This window comes from Lithobates pipiens, unplaced genomic scaffold (genome assembly GCF_037356315.1).
Source record: "Lithobates pipiens isolate NorthernLeopardFrog02 unplaced genomic scaffold, aLitPip1_a1.2 Scaffold_27, whole genome shotgun sequence".
In the NCBI taxonomy this organism is placed as follows: domain Eukaryota; kingdom Metazoa; phylum Chordata; class Amphibia; order Anura; family Ranidae; genus Lithobates; species Lithobates pipiens.
The window spans coordinates 89155741-89170344 of NW_027507788.1; positions in this window are offsets into that span (position 1 = coordinate 89155741).

Below are 14604 nucleotides of genomic sequence, written 5' to 3' on the forward strand. Positions count from 1 at the left end.
TTAGTGACCCAGAGGACTCTGGACCGAATGCCTCAGCTAACCTACGCTGCATGGCCTCCCTGATCCTGCAAAGCCTGCGGAAGGATCCTCGTATTCTTCGGATCAAGGAGAGGGACCATTACTGGCTGGCCACTCTCCTTGATCCACGGTACAAGGGTAAGGTTGCCGACCTTATCTTGCCATCGCAGAGGGAGCAGAGGATGAGACATCTCCGGGAGGCCTTGCAGAAAGGTCTGTGCAACGCGTTCCCAGAGACTGGGAGGTTACAAACTCCTGGTCCTGGACAACGTGTTGCTGAGGCATCGGTCAGAAGGAGCGGTGGAGAAGGTGGCCATCTGACTGATGCTTTCAGACAATTTTTTAGTCCGCAGCCCCAAGGTATGATCGGTTCCAGCAACCATCGCCAGCGTCTGATTTATATGGTGCAGGAATACCTAGGGGCAAGGTCAGACTTGGACACCTTTCCCACCGAAAATCCTCTGGCTTACTGGGTCTTGAGGATGGATCACTGGCCAGAGCTTGCACAGTATGCAATTGAGCTACTGGCCTGTCCTGCATCCAGCGTTCTTTCGGAACGCACCTTCAGTGCTGCTGGTGGCTTTGTTACCGATCACAGGGTGCGCCGGTCCACCGAATCAGTTGATCGACTGACCTTCATCAAGATGAATCAGTCTTGGATCACCCACAGCTACCAAGCACCTGAAGCTGATGTAACCGAATAATTTTTTTTGAAATATCACATCCCTTCAAAACTGCCTATGCTGATGCTGAGTGACTGTCCTGTTATGTTGATTGTCTATCCTCTTCCTCCTCCGCTGATATGTTGGAAGAACATTTCTGGTTCTGGGTGATGCCATCAGCCCAATATTTCTGCCCCTGTTCAACAGGGGCGTTTAATTACAATTTTTGATGCAATGCTTTGCAGCAGGGCTAATTCCTGCAATAAAAATAGAGTATATAGGAGAGGTTGCAGTGTGGTGGCACCAGCACCAGTGCCTAAGGCCCAATTTTTCTGCCCCTGTTTAACAGGGGCGTTTAAGTGCAATTTTTGATGCAATGCTTTGCAGCAGGGCTAATTCCTGCAATAAAAATAGAGTATATGGGAGAGGTTGCAGTGTTGTGGCACCAGCACCAGTGCCTAAGGCCCAATTTTTCTGCCCCTGTTTAACAGGAGTGTTTAATTACAATTTTTGATGCAATGCTTTGCAGCAGGCCTAATTCCTGCAATAAAACTAGAGTATATGGGAGAGGTTGCAGTGTCATGGCACCAGCACCAGTGCCTAAGGCCCAATTTTTCTGCCCCTGTTTAACAGGGACATGTAATTACAATTCTTGATATAATATTTCACAGGAGAGCCCGTTCCTGTGCCCACCCAGAGTAACTGTGAGGACTTATAGTGTTGTGGCACCAGCACCACAACCACCAAAGGTCAATTTTTCTACCACTGTTCAACAATGGCATGTAATTACAATTCTTGATATAATCGTTCACAGCAGGGCGCTCCAGCGCCCACCAAGAGTCACTTTGAGGGCTTACAATGTTGTGGCAAAACCAACACCTTGTTCCGCCATTTCTGCAGAGCATATAGGGCAGGCCCCTACTTTCAAACATCCAACTTACAAACATCTCCTACTTGCAAACGGAAGGAGACAACAGCAAGTGAGATGAAAAAAGATGGACGACAAAACAAATTATACAGGGGTGATAACCCTTCCCTATATTTTCCAAAAAGCTTAAAAATAGTTTTTTTGACTGGAGCTACACTTTAAAAATGTACCAGTTGAAAATTACAAACAGATTCAACTTAACACAACAAACCTACACAGTTCCTGTCTTGTTTGCACCGCCTGTATACTGCTGTTCTGAGTATAGGGCCTGGGGGCCACACGCATTTCCTTTTTTTAATATGGGTACTGGGTTCCCCTTAATATGTGTACAAGACCCAAAGGGGCTGGTAATGGGCAGGGAGGGTTACCCATGCCATTTTTCTCAATGATTTTCAACCATATTGCAGGAACCAGATATAACATTAAAACCGCAAGCAGTTTTAAATGATGTTATTTCCGTTTAATGTCATTTTGTGCAGGGACTGTTCCAAACACGGGAAACACGTGGCACTTCACAGGCATACTATAGACACCCCCAGGCACCATATTTAAAGGAATATTTCACTTTTTTTTTCACTTAAATCGTCATTAAAATCAGTGCTCCCGCCAAAACGGCCATTTTTAAAAACATTTTAGGCATTGACCCATGTCCCCTGGGGAAGGAGCCAGGTCCCCAAACCCTTTTTAGGACAGTATCTTGCATATTAGCCGTTAAAATTAGCACTTTTAGTTTCGAACATTCGAGTCCCATAGACTTCAATGGGGTTCTAAAGTTCGTACGAATTTGGGGTCCGTTCGAAAGTTCTGGTGCGAACCGAACCGGGTGGTGTTCTGCTCATCCCTAGTGGTTAGTGGAGGTACCTCTGTCCTTGGCATCACTGGTCATTAAAGCACCCCTGACCCCTATATTGGTGGCCCCCACCCTGAACTCCCTGGTGAGTCCCTCCACCCCTTATACTGGTGGTTAGTGAAGCCCCTTATATCAGTGATATATAAGAGAGGCATTCCCATACCTTTTACATCTGTGGTTATTAAGACAGCTTCCCCCCAACACACACTATACTGCTGGTCAGTAATGCTCTCAACTCCTGATGATGCTAATCAGTGGAGCTTCCCGCATCCTATTTTGGTGGTCAGCTACTTGGTTAGTAGGTCAAATAAAGACAATGGTAATCTACTCGCTTACTGTGATGAGCTTCACTTTTAGGAAGGTGATGTTTTGGAGCAGTGAAGGGGTGACAGGCAAAGAGTGAGGAATTTATGTGGGGGTGTTAGGATTTCCTTTCTGCTGAAGCCATCGCCTCCTCAGCCTATTCTACAAGCTAGGTGATGGAGAACAGTCTGGGAAGGTGATGACTACAATTAGAGGAAGCTCTTACCCACTAATGTCAATATACAGTAGCTAGAAGAATATTTGTGGATTTTGGATAGAGTACGGAATGCTTTGCCGAGATATTGTTTTTTTTGCTGTCTTTGGAGAGACATAACAGGAAGTGAGTGAACAATGGTCACCAGTAAAATAGAGAGCGGATCAGTCCAGGAGAACGTACATAGTCAGCAATAAAGACTTCTCTACTCACAATCACAAACTTTTGATTATGATGGATATCTTCTCTCAACAGTTGTTAAAGGATAAGCTCACCTCTCTGAACACGTTACATGTTACACACAGGGTGTAACATGTTCAGCATCTGCCTGCTTTTCCCCCAACCCCCCACCCCCGTGTCCCACACTTGCTATCACAATTTAAAAAGAAGGCCACCATGTGGGGCTCCACCTACATAGCCACATCATTCTGTGACAGATCACTGTAAATCAATGAACTACAACTAACGTCAGCCTTTGCGGCTGTTGGATTGCAGTTCTCAATGAACTACCAGGGCTCTGACACTCTAGGTACAGTGCCTTGCAAAAGCATTAACTTCCTTGGCTTTTTACCTATTTTGTTACTTTACAGCCTTTAGTTCAATGTGTTTTTTATCTGAATTATATGAGCTGGATCAGAACACAATAGTCTAAGTTGGTGAATTAAAATTAGAAAAATATATACGTAAAACTATTTTTCAGAAAAAAAAAAACGGATAATTGGAATGTGCGTATGTATCCCCCCCACCTTAGTTATGAAGCCCATAAAAAGCTCTGGTGCAACCAATTACTTTCAGAAGTCACATACTGTAGTTATCGGCATATAACACACACCCCGAGTTTAGGAGGGGATTTAAAAGAAAAAAACTTTTAGGAGGAAATTTTAAGGAAAAAAAACTTACATTTAAATGCCCATCAATGCAGCCTTATCAGTGTCATTTGCAGCCTTTCATTGCAGACTTGTCAGTCGTTTGCAGCCTTCCATTGCAGCTTTGTCAGTCATTTGCAGCCTTGTCAGGCATTTGCAGCCTTGTCAGTGTGTTTGGCGTTTAAAAATGGCGTCGCCGAGATACTGAGCAGATGTCCTGTGTATCTCGGCGGCGCTCGGTAGTTCTCGGCGGCTTTCGGGTATTTTCGGCCCGAGAACGGCCGTTCTCAGCTATTTTCGGGCCGAGGACAGCCGAAGATAGCCAAGAATAGCCGAGAGCTGCCAAAAATACCCGAAAGCTGCAGAGAATAGCAGAAACAGGTAGCAAGAGTGGGGGATCGTCGTATAACATGCACCCCCAATTACCCCCCGATTTTAGGGGGGAAAAAGTGCGTGTGATACACTGATAAATATGCTAATTAGTGAAATGATGTCCACCTGTGAAACGTGGTGGCAGCATCATGCTGTGTAGATGTTTTTTTGTGGACTGGGAAACTGGTCAGAGTTGAGGGAAAGATGGATGGTGCTAAATACAGGGATATTCTTGATTAAAATTTGTACCACTCTGTGTGTGATTTGAGGCTAGGACGGAGGTTCACCTTCCAGCAGGACAATGACCCCAAACACACTACTAAAGCAACACTTGAGTGGTTTACAGGGAAACATGTAAATGTGTTGGAATGGCCTAGTCAAAGCCCAGACCTCAATCCAATAGAAAATCTGTGGTCAGACTTAAAGATTGCTGTTCACAAGTGTAAACCATCTAACTTGATGGAACTGGAGCAGTTTTGCAAGGAGGAATGGGCAAAAATCCCAGTAGTAAGATGTGGCAAGCTCATAGAGACTTATCCAAAGCGACTTGGAGCTTTGATAGCTGCAAAAGATGGCTCTACAATGTATTGAGTTTAGGGGGGTGAATAGTTATGCACATGGACTTTTTCTGCTATTTTGTCCTATTTGCTTTTGCTTCACATAAAAAAAAAAAAAAATCTTCAAAGTTATGGGCATGTTCTGTAAATTAAATGATGCAAATTTTCAAACAATCCATGTTAATTCCAGGTTGTGAGGCAACAAAACACGCAAAATGCCAAGGGGGTTGAATAGTTTTGCAAGGCACTGTAGTTCATTGAGCTTCCTGTCATTGTATAACTGCCTGCTTGTATTGGAGGTATGGGCAGACAGCTACACAGACAGTCTGCAGGAACATGACATTCTGCTGATCGGGATAGGGATGAACCAAACACCCCCAGGTGTGGTTCACACCAGAATATGCAAACAGACAAAACAATTGTGCGAACAGGTGAAGACCGCTAAAGCCTATGAGACACGAATGTGAAAAATCAAAAGTGTTAATTTTAAAGGTTTATATGCAAGTTATTGCCATAAAAAGTGTTTGGGGACCTGGGTACTGCCCCAGGGGACATGTATCAATGCAAAAATATTTTTTACATTTACCATTGTTTCAGGAGCAGTGATTTTAATAATGCTTAAAGTGAAACAATAAAAATGAAATATTCCTTTAAATATCATGCCTGGGGGGGGGGGGTCCCATTAATCTGCCTGTAAAGTAGAGCATTTTCCCCATGCTTATAACAGTACCGCAGCAAAATTACATTTCTAAAGGAAAACATTTAATTTAAAATTGCTTGGGGCTGTAATGTATTGCCGGATACCAGCAATATACATAAAAATTATTGAAAAAAAATGGCATGCCCCCCCAGTCTATTACCAGGCCCTTTGGGTCTGGTATGGATATTAAGGGGAATTCCACACCAAAATGTAAAGAAAATAAATGAAGTGGGGGCACCCTCCAAAATCCATACCACAAAATTATCCAAGCATGCAACCTGGCTGGCTGCAGGAACAGGGGGGTGATGAGAGAGTCCCCCCAAACTGTACCAGGCCCTCAACATGAGAGGGTCAGTTGGGGTCCCCCCCAAAGCACTTTGTCCCCATGTTGATGGGGACAAGGGCCTCATCCCCACAACCCTTGCCAGTGGTTGTGGGTGTCTGTGGGCGGGGGGCTTATCGGAATATGGAAGCTCCCTTTAACAAGGGGGCCCCCAGATCCCACCCACCCCATGTGAATGGGTAAGGGGTACAGTGTTAATTATTTACCCATTTACCAACAAAGTGTCAAAAAATTTAAAACAACAGCAGACAGTTTTTGACAATTCCTTTATTTAAAAAAAATGGAAATCCATTGTCTTTGACTTAGTCCCCCTTTGGCCAATTATGGCTCTCTCAGCAGAGAGCACTGTGATTGGACAAAGCACGCAGGTCAGGTGCATGCTTTGGCCAATCATCAGACGCTAATGCACTGCGATCTCGCAGTGGATTACGGTGTGTTCCATGGCACTCAAATTTCCCATGAACGCCCAAAATATTTGGTTAGTTTTAGAAAAAACGAACACCTGATGTTCGAGTCGAACTTACATTTGACTCGAACCGTGGGCTCATCCCTGTTTACAAGCAACTAAAATAATTAAATTCATATTTTTTTACCTGCAAAAAAATTTGCATTTATTGTGTAGCACTACCCTCGGGAGGGCCGCTGATAGAATCTGTACCCCACTGGTTGCCCCAACTCTGCAAGATCTCTGACACCCTGGGTTCAGTAATTTTTACCGACTGTCACCATTCACCAATAACAAGAAACTTACATTACCAGTGAAACAGTTCAAGTTTGCATACTGTAGTAAAAGGGACACGGGAAAGTGCATAACATAACACTGTAGATCATAAAGATATTCTATCTGAGAAATATAACACTTTTTATGATTTGCTATTTAGTAATTTAGAAACTTTCAGTAGTAAAGAGAAATACAAAATAGACAGTATGACCCAAATTCAGTTAGACCTTATTTCTGTCACAATAACCTATGTGAACAGGTTGGCAGAACTCTACTTGCAATCATTGCCCACAAGTGGCAGCAATCAGTGCCCACCAGTGGCAGCAATCAATGCTCACAATTTTCCACAAGTGTTACCAATCAGTGCCCATTAGCGATGCCAGTCAGTGCTGGCTATCAGTGCCACCTACCAGTGCTGCCCATCAATGAACATCAGTGCCCATCAGTACCGCCTGTCCGCGTCGCCTATCAGTGCCCACCAGTGCCACCTAACAGTGCCAATCAGTGCTACCTATCAGTGCCCATAAGCGCGGCATATTAGTGCCTCCTCATCAGTACCACCTAATCAATGCCCATAAGTGCCACCTCATCAATGCCCACCAGTTAAGCCTATCAGTGCCGCCTCATCAGCACACATCAGTGAAGGAGAGAAATTACTTAGTTACAAAATTTACTAACACAAACTAAGTAAAAACATAATTTTTTCAAAGTTTTTAGTCTTTTTTTTTTTGTAAAAAAAAAAAAACAGCAGTGATTAACCACTTGACCACTGGGCACTTAAACCCCCCCTAATAACCAGACCAATTTTCAGCTTCCGGTGCTCTCACATTTTGAATGACAATTACTCAGTCATGCAACACTGTACCCATATGAAATTTTTGTCCTTTTTTTCACACAAATAGAGCTTTCTTTTGGTGGTATTTAATCACCGCTGGGTTTTTTATTTTTTGTGCAATAAAAGAAAAAAGACCGAAAATTGTGTAAAAAAATGAATTTTTCTTAGTTTCTGTTATAAAATTTAGCAGATTAGTAATTTTTCTTCATAAATTTTGGCAAAAGTTTATACTACTACATATGTTTGGTAAAAATAGGTACAAATTGGTGGATATTATTTGGTCTTTGTGAAAGTTATAGAGTCCACAAGCTATGGTGCCAATATCTGAAAATTGATCACACCTGAAGTACTGACGGCCTATTTCAATTCTTGAGATAAAAGTACAAATACCCCCCAAATGACCCCTTTTTGGAAAGAAGACATTCCAAGGTATTTAGTAAGAGCCATGATGAGGTTTTTGAAGTTGTCATTTTTTCCCACAATTCTTTGCAAAATCAAGATTTTTTTTCTTTTTTTTATTTTTTTCACAAAATTGTCATATTATCAGTTTATTTCTCACACACAGCATATGCATACCACAAATTACACCCCAAAACACATTCTGCTATTACTCCCGAGTATGGCGATACCACATGTGTGAGACTTTTACACAGTGTGGCCACATTCAGAGGCCCAACATGCAGGGAGCGCCATCAGGCGTTCTGGAGCACCCAGGACAATTCTGACATTTCTCTCCTACATGTAAAAATCATAATTTATTCGCTAGAAAATTACATAGAACCCCAAAACATTATATACTTTTTTTTAGCAAAGACCCTAGAGAATACAATGGTGGTCGTTGCAACTTTTTATCACTCACGGTATTTGCGCAGCAATTTTTCGAATGCGTTTTTTTGTGAAAAAAACATGTTTTGTGCTTAAAGAAAAAAAAAAAAAAAAACAGTAAAGTTAGCCCAATTTTTACATAATGTGAAAGATGAAGTTATGCTGAGTAAATGGATATCTAACATGTCACTCTTCAAAATTGCACACGCCCGTGGAATGGCGCCAAACGTCGCTACTTAAAAATCCCCATAGGCGACGCTTTCAATTTTTTTTACTGGTTACATGTTTTGAGTTACAGAGGATACAGCGATACCTCACATGTGTGGTTTGAACACCGTTTTCATATGTGGGCGGGACTTACGTATGCGTTCGCTTCTGCATGCGAGCACATGGGGACAGGGGCGCTTTTAAAAAAAAAATGTATTGTTCATTTTACTTTATTTATTTTAGTTTGACATTTTTTTCCCCAAAAATATTTTTTTTTGATCACTTTAAGGCCCCTTTCACACATGCGGATGGTATGTCCGTATTTCATCCATCCGTTTGCGGATGAAATACGGGCCATACATTCATCCCTATGGGATAGCGGGTGTCTGCGGATGAGCATCCGCAGACACCCGCTATTGTCCGCCTCCGCAAATGTCTGATTCTGCAGACGGAGGAAAATCCTATTTTTCTATCCGTCTGCAGAGCGGATCGGATGAACACGGACAGACGGTCCGTGCTCGTCCGATCCCCATAGAGGAGAGCGGAGATCTGACAGGGCGGTCCCTGCACAGCTGAGCGAGCGGATCTTCACGGGGCGGATCATTACTGATCCGCCCTGTGTGAAAGGGGCCTTATTCCTATTACAAGGAATGTAAACATCCCTTGTAATAGGAATATGGCATGACAGGTCCTCTTTACAGTGAGATATGGGTTCAATAAGACCCCGCATGTCACCTCTAGGCTGGGAGGTGTGAAATAAAAAAATAAAAAAAAACAAAGATTCTGGCTTTGATCGTATTGGCGAGTCGGTAGAAGCACCGGAGGGCAGGGGGGTGGGGGGGACGTTTATAGCTGGGTATTGCAGGGTATCACCGAGTATAGCTGAGTATTGCAGAGTATCTCCAAGTATGGCAATTTATGGCAGAGTATTGGCAGGGTATTGCAGAGTATTGGCAGCTATTGCAGAGTATTGGCGGGTATTGCAGAGTATTGGCGGGTATTGCAGAGTATTGGGGGGCATTGCAGAGTAGTGCAGAGTATTGGCCGGTATTGCAGAGTATTGGCAGGTATTGCAGAGTATTGGGGGTGTAACCTGGGGGACAGGTAGCAGGTACAAAGCTCTCTGGGATGAGCAATTTCTCAGGCACAGATACCAAATCCAGAGATGAAGTGACAAACAGTGCTGTATTTATTTCTGTTATATACAAGTCTAAATACAGGTGCTGTACAGTGCTCCAGAAAACAAAATAAAGGGCAAAGTAGCAAAACACAAATCCAAATTAGCCTGGGGAAGAGGACCAAGACCCGAACTGGATCATGGATCACAGATTTCTGAATGTGTAGGAGAGGAGCCTGGGAGACGTATAAACCCCGAACAGGACTTTTCCTGGTTCTCTCTGGGACGCTCTGCTACAGGGGGTATTGCAGAGTATTGGCTGGTATTGCAGAGTATTGGGGGGTATTGCAGAGTATTGGGGGGTATTGCAGAGTATTGGCAGGGAATTGAGGGGTTAAATTTCGGTGAGCAGCAAAGTGGGCACTGCAGATGCAGCCCACAGCGCTGCTGACACTGATCTCTTTTCCCTCCACTGTACCGATCGGTACAGAGAGGGGAGGGAGGAACCGGCGTCATAACATGACGTCGGTTTGTTTACAAGTGATCACTCCGTCACGGATGCTCTCGAGTGCGCGCTCCAGGGGGCGCGCGAGAGCGGAATTTTGGGAGGATGTCATATGATGGCCTCCCAGAGTTAAGAAACCGCCCTGTAGCCGTGATTCGGCTATAGGGCGGTTGTTAAGTGGTTAAATACCACCAAAAGAAAGCTCTATTTGTGTGAAATAAATGCAAAAAAAAATGTGGGTACAGTGTAGCATGACCGCGCAATTGTCCTGGACAGGAAGGGAATGTAAGTGCCCTGTAGGTAAGTGGTTAAATAGAGTTAGAGAAAAAGTAAGATCAGACCCTTTGCGCTAAAAACAACTTTAGTCACTTTAAATACTTAAGGACCAAGCCTCTTTCTGAGATTTGTTTTAGAAGTTAAAAAAAATTTTTTGCTCGAAAATTACTTAGAACCCCCAAACAGTATATATATTTTTTCCTAACACCCTAGAGGTAAAATGGCGGTTGTTGCAATACTTTCTTTCACACCATATTTGCGCAGTTGTCATACATTTTTTTGGAAAAAATATATTTTTTTAAATTAAAATAGGACAACAGTAAAGTTAGCTCAATGTTACGTTGTCACGCTTCAAAATTGTGCCTGCTCGTGGAATGGCGACAAACGTTTTCCCCTAAAAATCTCCATGGGCGACGTTTAAAAAAAAAATTCTACAGGTTGCATGTTTTAAGTTACAGAGGTGGTCTAGGGCTAGAATTATTACCCTAACGATCGCGGCAATACCTCACATGTGTCGTTTGGACACCGTTTTCATATGCTGGCGCTACTAACGTATGGGTTTGGTTCTGCGCACAAGCTCAGTGGGACGGGGTACGTTTATTTTCATTTTTTTATTTTTACACTGTTCTTTAAAAAAAAAAAAAAAGTGTCACTTTTATCCCTATTACAAGGAATGTAAACAGTTTTGAAGGCCATAAAATGCCAAGATGGCACAAACCCCCCCCCCCCCAAATGACCCCATTTTGGAAAGTAGACACCCCTAAATTTAGGGGTACACTAGTGAGACTCACAGGTAAAAAAGCACCTAGGCTGTCAGCGACTGTATCAAAACACTACAAAAAAAACTGTAAAGCCCCATACACACTATCAGATTGTCTGCTGATTTTTTCCATCAGATTTACCAAAACCATATAATATGAGTTCAAACCTTAGGGGTTTCAATGTGTATGCAATCAGGCAGGCCCTTGTACTACATGGTTTTGGTAAACCTGAAGCAAAAAATCAGCAGACAATCTGATAGTGTGTATGGGGCTTTAGCGATCGCAGGGATCAGGCCTGACTCTGCGAACGCTGCAGTTATGTGTGTTGTGTTTTGTAAGTGACATTGATCGATCGATACTGCACTTGGGTGGGCTGGGCTGGGCTTGGCGGAGGGGCTAAACGCAGGTGCTAGCAGGTATCTGGGCTGATCCCGCTAACAATGCGTTTTGGGAAACCTAAACTGCTGGCGACGCTAATATAGATCTGATCAGATACTATATTACTAAGGGAGGTGTATGCTTTGCGCGTGGGTGTTAGCGGTACTGGCACTAACCTGATGCTGCCTGGGGTGACGCAGACCTTATCTGACCCTCAAACTTATATCACCCGCCGGGTTAAACCTTTATTAGGTAATAAATGGCGGGTGCCCTGAAACTATAAAAAAATAACTAATCAACCAGCATCACCTGTAACAGTTATATGGTGAGCACTGGTGAAAGGGTTAACTAGGGGGCAATCAGGGGGCTTCATGCGGAAGTATATGGGGGTCCCTGGCGCTATAAAAAGCTGCGGCGAACCTAAATACCTACCTGCCTAACTAGCGTCACCTGTGACACTAATACAGCAATCAGAAAAACTATCGCTTATTACGCTGGGTTCACACTGGAGCGATGCGGGAACGCCGCGAATCCGCGGCATTTTCCCGCATCGCATGCCTCCCGGCGGCAGTTCACACTGCCCTATGTGAACTGCAGGGAGTGTCTGTGAAATGTTAATGACACCCCCAGATCAGTTCGCATATCGCAGTGCGATCTGCAAACTCAGACAGGAATCGGATCGCATGCGATCCGATTCTGCTGCGGACCAAAAAAAGGGTCCCGTGCGAGTTTGCGGCGGGTGCGATGCGAATTTAGCCATACTATCTATATGGCTGAACTCGCATCGCACAGAGATCGGATGTGATTTGCACTGCAGTGCGGTGCGAATCACATCCGTTCTCATAAACCGCTGCAATGTGAACCCAGCCTTAGTGACACTGGGGACGGGGGTATATCACGGGGTTAAACCTTTATTGGGGGGGTTAGGGGGGTACCCTAGAGCTAAAGGGGGCTAACCCTAACTGCCCTAACAGTTATTGCAGTCACAAATGACACCAATGCAATAATTAAAAAAAAAAAATGCAATTGGTGTCACTGTGACTGGGGGTGCAGGGGTGATTGGGGGTGTGCCTGGCGTGTTCTACTGTATAGTGTAGTGTTGCTGCAACTCACCGATCCTCTCTCCTCGGTGCCGGAACGAAAAATACCGACACGGAGGAGAGATTACATCACTTCCTCTGCCTGTGTTTACATTACAGGAGAGGAAGTGATGCAATGCTGCAATTCCATTCGTCAGGAGCGATCGCGAGGGGGTGGCCATGAATGAATGGCCGCCCCCTCATCCCGGATCGCTCCTGCACGGAATCCGACCGCAGCTGGCACCGGGGGGGCCCGATCGGGCCCCCCACCCGTGGGAAGGCAGGGACGTACATGTACGCCCATATGCCTGCCCGTGCCATTCTGTCGACGTACATCGTCGTGCGGCGGTCGGCAAGTGGTTAATATTATTGTATACAATAAGATTACAGATGGTAGAAACGTGAACAGGGCACAGATGTCTGCATACAGTGTTCAGTGAAGAGAATGAACTGGCTTCAGTAGTACCACAAGTACAAGGAAGTGGGGCTGAGTAAGTGATGTCTATATGCAGTGTCTTAAAGAACTAAATGGGCAAATGCCCGCTCACCACTGGTGACACAGAGATTGCTGGTAATGGTGCAGATGATAAGGATGACTCCTTCAGGAGCACCCTCTGGATCCTGGCTCTGGGAATGGCGCCTGACCTCCGTCACAACCCGCCGTGGTCTACCCGGATCTGAAGTGCAGGCTTCACTGGAAGAACGAGAACAGCCTCTGGTCCGCTGTAGATGGGAAGCAATGCTGTTCCCAGGTGTCCCTTTGGATGCTACTGTGAAGCTACTTTGTGTACAGGCCACGATTCAGCAGCAGCTCTCACTGACACAGAGCCCCTGCTAGCAGATCCAAGCCAGCGTCCCAAGAGAGCGATCTCGGCCACATCCACCCTTTTTATATCCTCTCCCAGCATTCTGTTGTCCTCTCCTCAGCAATCTGGTAGTGCTAGTTCAGATCAGTCCTGCTGAAATTGAAGCTATCTTAAACTACACATCCCACGATGCTTTGCTCTGGTCAAGTTTTGTCTCTAAGAAAATGACTCATAAAGTCCAATCCCACACTAGAGGGGTATACCAGAAGGTTTTATTGATAACTATCCACACCACAGATTAATAGTACAAAAAATATATAAATATGAATTACCCCTCCAATACAAACCATTAAAATTAAGACAAGGTCCTAATGAGACACCGGTGTCTTACATATATACTCATCCACACCATCCATTCAGTCCATACACATCACTCTATTGGAAAAGTTAGAAACCATGCATGGTACTAAAAAATTTAATGATATCATGAAATATAAAAAAATAATAATAATAATCGTATTCAAAATTCCATTGATGTGTTGATTCACTCCAGTAACGTAACAAATTATTACTACAAATATCCTATTAGTTTTCACTTAGGATTAATGTGACTATGTAAAAGAAATGTCTAGTCCAAGTATATGAAAGGACCACTGATAGGACTTCATAGAGGCTTGTCTTCAATACCAGATGTATCAGTCAGGCAATTATCAAGGAAACAAATGGCTATGGCTCTAAATAGGCAGTCTTTCAAATTCATCAGATACAGCTCACCGTTTGACATCTTGTTTCATGCTTTGTTTCTTTTACTTCTTTGATACTTTCTGTTTCTTATATAGACAGTAGAGCTGCACGATTAATTGTTAAAAAAACACGATCTCGATTCACCCCCTCTGACGATCTCTCCCGCTGAGAGTAGACGATTCTTTCATATAAACAAGTGGAGAGATTATCTGCTCACTCAGCTGTCAAAGAAAGCATCCTGGGCAATCTGCCAAGTGTAGAACTTGAAATATTGTAACTTAACCTTACTTCTTAGATCAAAGGGAAAGAACTTGTTGTGTAAACAAATAATCTGGGCAGTCTGCCAAGCTTTCAACCATGTGTAAATGCAGGAAGTTTAACCACTAAAAGTCTAAATCTTTTTCTGACACTTCTTTGTTAAAGCGGGAGTCCACCGGGACTCCGCGTTTTTTTTTTTTTTTAAAAGCCAGCAGCTACAAATACTGCAGCTGCTGACTTTTAAAATAGTGACACTTACCTGTCCAGCGCGCCCGCGAT